This window comes from Carcharodon carcharias, chromosome 2, assembly GCF_017639515.1.
Source record: "Carcharodon carcharias isolate sCarCar2 chromosome 2, sCarCar2.pri, whole genome shotgun sequence".
NCBI classification, from domain to species: Eukaryota; Metazoa; Chordata; class Chondrichthyes; order Lamniformes; family Lamnidae; genus Carcharodon; species Carcharodon carcharias.
The window spans coordinates 110196679-110201779 of record NC_054468.1 but is presented as its reverse complement, the minus strand read 5'-3'; the positions used below and the strand labels follow the sequence as shown (position 1 = coordinate 110201779).

Sequence of the window (5101 nt, the reverse complement as noted above, 5' to 3'; positions counted from 1 at the left end):
TGTGTGGGTGCTCCAGTCTCCTCCCACTGTCCAAAGACATGCTGGTTAGGTGGAATGGCTACGGTAAATTGTCCCCCAGTGTGTGCGCATGAGTGTGTGCCTTGTGGTGGACTAGCCATCCCATCCTGGGTGTACCCTGCCTAGTGCTCTTTGCCTGTCGGGTTAGGCTCTGACTTCCCCCAACCCTGAATTGGATGATGCAGTTCTGGAAAAGTGAGTAAGTGTATTAATACATCACCTGGACAACATTTACAAGCAAGGCAAACCTAAACAAGACACTTCCCTTGATATTTAAATAGAAATGAAAACAAGGACCATGATCCACTATAGTTGGCACTCCTAGAGAATGCTCAGTTGTCTGTGCCCCCTCTGGACAATTTGCCCTTCTCCATCAGTTGGCCACTGAAGTGGGGAATATCATTGCATTAGTGTGTACAATTGCATGAGCAGAATGATTTTCCATGTGTACTATTGGTGGAGAGCCTCACTTACCAGTAGTGCACAATGTAAAGCTGTGGATGCGATACCTAAGACTGAAGGTTCTGGGCACCATGCCCAAATGTTAGCATTGTGCACTCCGGGCGAGTCGAAGTCTTGGCCGGGAAAGCACTTCTGCAAAACTGTTCGTAACGTATTACTATGTATGCAAATTACAGAAGAACTGTGCCTATAGTGTTAAAAACACATATGAATGGAAATTTGAGTCAATTATTCAGGTAATGTAAGCCATCACAGAGGGGTGATTAAAAACCTACAAAGATAACATGCATCATTCTCTACATTTTCCCAGATCCTTCAGCAAACATAATCAGGAAGAAAAATGTCAAACAGGGATGTTTTTCTTTGTTTTTATACATGAGCTTGCTTAAGAGTTTATTATATTTGACTATTGGGCTCTTGGTAAACTTTCTGATTATAATAAGGAGCGATTTTGCAAACAGTAAAGTTACACTATTGACTCCCTCAAACTCCGGCATATTTGCACTGTGAGTGGTGCACACTTGTTCAGCGAGATTAACAAACATTGTTGGAAATGCTGTGACTGGAGCTAGCACAGTTGTTTATAAAACCTTTACAACTCATCAGAATCCCATGAACACACTGGCACCATTCAATTATCATCACTTTTCAAGAGCCTTAGCAAAACATCTGATGCGCGTGTAAATAGACAAATTTCAAAACTGCTTTTGTTTGGCTTACGGAGGTAATGTTTCCTTTTGCTCAAATTTGTTCTGGGAAACTAATCGCACTCTGATAAAGCCAACTGCAAATATGGGAAAGATCCACATCCACATGTCAAAGTTTGCACAGTCTGACCAAGGGTACATATCTTGCATTAACTTTGGGGTCTGGCCATTCAAAGTCTGCTTAGGCCATCTCGAACAAGCCTTAGCTCTTAGCAGCCCAGTGAAATACAGGCTAGTCTATGAAAAAGGGCAGAAATGGATACCGGCCTAGCACAGGAGCTATCCCCAATGAGAAAGTGGGCCAAATCTCAGGAGCAAGATCACTAAGCAATTTTTGAGGGAGGTCTCACTCCACCAATCTAGAGTGACATACTAGGTGTGTGATATATAAATTGTAAGAATTTTGCCTCTTCTCCTTGAAGAATCTGCTTAAAACCTACCTCTTGAATCAAGTTTTTGGTCACCTATCACAATATCTCCTTATGAGGCTCTGCATCAAATTTTGCTTGCTGGTATTTCCTGTGAAACGCTTTGGGACATTAATGATGCTGTGTGATTGCAAGTTGTTGTGGATTTCTTCCATTCAATTAACTTCCTTCCTCTCCTGAAGGTGATTACTCAAGTCCTTTAATCCTTCACTCAAATGGTTACTCTTCATCTCTGAGCATTGACTGTCATAGTAGGCAGCTCTTCAGTTGTTGAAGATATCACCGCCTATCCCAATCCTGCCTTGGTCCAGCATCCATGCACCAGTGCATTTTAGCAGAGGCCGCGAGATCGAGAGTGGAAACCCTGTTTGATTCACCCTTTGCCGTGTGTGCGTTAACTGACTCTACGTTGATCAGGCATCAAACTTGGGAATATTTGGGTCCTAGTGACTTAGTAATATTTTTATAAGAGCCATATCCTTAATGGGGGCCCTGTCCATTGGCTGCAAACAGCCACATCAGCCAAATTACCCTGAATAAGTATTGCATTATGCAAAATTCCAAATGCATAATAACATATTGAAAAAAATGTATTTCAAACAAAATCATAGAAGCTTATACCACAGAGGGAGGTCATTTGCCCCAACGTGCCTGTGTCAGGTCTTTGAAAGAGCTATCCAGTTAGTTCCACTGCCCTGTTCTTCCCCCAAGCCTCGTATTTTTTCTTTTCACATATATGCCCAATTCCCTTTTCAAAATTATTATTGAATCTGCATCCACCATGCTTTCTGCAGTGCCTCCCAGATCATAACAACTCACTGCATAAAAAACAATTCTCCTCATCTTGCTCTCACTTTTTAAGCAATTGTCTTAAATCTGTCTCTTCTGGTCCTGACACCCTGCCAGTGGAAAAAAAGGCTTTCCTCAAAAAACCCTCAAAATTTTGAATAGGCCTAATAAATCTCTCCTTATCCTTCTCTGCTGTAAGGAGAACAAGCCCAGCTTTTCTAATCTCTCCGAAAGGTCTCCCATTCCTGGTACCATTTTGGCAAATCCTCTCTGCACACCCTCTAAGCCTTTGCTATCCTTCCTAAAGTGTGGTGCCCAGAATTATTGGCCTCAATGAAGCCCAATTCTATGATGGACCTGCATGAAGGAACAAAATAAATTTACATTTTGGGGCACAAGATCCCTCTTTCTTTTTTCCACAGGCATGTCACTGTCAGTCCTGTCAAAGGAGCTCCTCCACAATTATCGTTGCCAATTGCGATGGAGTTCACACCTAAACTTTTGAACTTTCTCTTTTGTTCACTGGTCGACTGGCTGTGCCTTTTGAGCAGGTTGAATTTTTCTTTCAGAATTTTAACTCGAAAATTTCCTCCCCTTTTTTCAACCACCCCCCCACTATTCAGCAAAATTGTGCCTGTGGGACTTTTTACATCCAACCAAGCAGGCAGGTGGGTCCTCAGTTCAATGTCTCATCCAAAAGATGACATGTCCGTCAATGCAGCACTCCCTTAGAACTGCAGTGGAGTGGCAGCTGAAGATTTTGTACTGAAAAATTTCCAAAGTAGGTCTTAAACCCATAAACTTCTGACCCAGACACGTGAGTGCTACTGACAGAGACACAGCTATGTAAGTAAGCATGGGGGAACTCATATGCCAATACTGGATGGGATTATTGCAGCAGTAAACAGATTGTGGATGTACATTTCCACAAGGATGTCTCACTTGCACACCCTAACTTTGGTGGGGTTGCCACGGAAACCTCAGATCTATGGGATAGCAACCCACAATGCGCTTTCTCAATGCTTGATGAGGAGCTGGAATATTAAAACACAAATCGAGCACACTTTTGCCTGAAGTGATAGAAAAGGCCAACTTCAGTATTTTAGCAGAGATATTTCACTGCAGCGTCTGACAAGTTGTTCAAGATATCCCACCCAGCCATGATGATGATAGCTGATTAAAAAAAAACTATTTTTAGCATTGAAAACCCCCTGGAAAGGGGGGGAGCGGGTGCATCATTCCCAGAGATACTGCAATAGTGGGTCGATGCGTGGAGTGGACGGAGCAAGCCCCTATTCCATCTCCCTGCTCCAAAAATCAATTTAATACATGGTCCCCAGTTAAGGGACGTATCAGATATTAAACTGATAAGAACAGGCACTACACTTGTTCTTAGCCAAAAGGCTGAGAAGCGATGATGATAGCTGATAAGTGCACACATCAAAGTGGGACCTGACAACCACGCGCACCTTTGCTGTATTCATCTCATTGTGCAAAAGAATGGGCTCGCACTCATATAAGCCTGAGGCAAATTTTGTAAGAACCAGAGAATATTCTGGTCAGGTCTTCACAAACAGGAATATCACGGGATCTTACAAAGCAATCTACAAGGTCCAAGTATTCCATCAGTAGTCTGCATTCTTCTGATTGCAGTTTCATTTTGATTTATATATTCATGGGGAGTGAGCTTCACTAGCCAGGCCAGCATTTATTGTCCATCCCTAATTGCCCTTGAGAAGGTGGTGGTGAGCTGCAGTCCATGTGGTGTAGGTACACCCATAGTACTGTTAAGGAGGGAGTTTCAGGATTTTGACCCAGCGACAGTGAAGGAACGGTGCTTTATTTCCAAGTCAGAATGATGAGTGGCTTGGAGGGGAACTTACAGGTGGTGGTGTTCCCACGTATATGCTGCCCTTGTCCTTCTAGATTGTAGCGGTTGTGAGTTTGGAAGGTGCTGGATAAGGAGCCTTGGTGAGTTCCTGCAGTGCATCTTGTAGATGGTACACACTGCTCCTACTGTGCCTTGGTGGTGGAGGGAATGATTGTTTGTGGATGGGCTGCCAATCAAGCGGGCTGTTTTGTCCTGGATGGTGTCGAGCTTCTCAGGTGTCGATGGAATTACACTCATTCAGGCAAGGGGAGAGTATTCCATCACACTCTTGACCTGTGCCTTGTAAATGTTGGACAGGAAATGGGGAGTCAGGAGGTGAGTTACTCACCGCAGGATTCCTAGCCTCTGACCTGCTCTTGTAGCCGCAGTATTTATATGGCTAGTCCAGTTCAGTTTCTGGTCAATGTAACCCCCAGGATGTTGATAGTGGGGGATTCAGTGATGGTAATGCAATTGAATGTCAAGAGGCGATGGGTGGATTCTCTCTTGTTGGAGATGATCATTGCCTGGCACTTGTGTGGCGTGAATGTTAATTGCCACTTGTCAGCCCAAGCCTGGATATTGTCCAGGTCTTGCTGCACTTGGACATGGGCTGCTTCAGTACCCGAGGAGTCGTGAATGATGCTGAACATTGTGCAATTATTAGTGAACATCCCCACTTCTGACTTTATGATGGAAGGAACTTGCTTACTGTTCCAATTTGGCAACAATTACAAAGACTTATGAGAGCTGGTATCAGGGGTATGTTGTTCTGCTTATCCATCTTAACTTTGGTAAAAGGGTCATGGCGTAACTTTTCCCCCTCA

The 5101-nt window shown here is 43.6% G+C and overlaps 1 non-coding gene across 1 annotated transcript; it reads right to left on the bottom strand.

The window, feature by feature from the left end:
• Positions 1 to 3629: 3629 nt before the first annotated feature.
• On the bottom strand, positions 3630 to 3820 carry LOC121275577. Its single transcript, XR_005942521.1, has one exon. It is a non-coding gene; the product is annotated as a U2 spliceosomal RNA (small nuclear RNA).
• Between the last annotated feature and the right edge of the window lie 1281 nt (positions 3821 to 5101).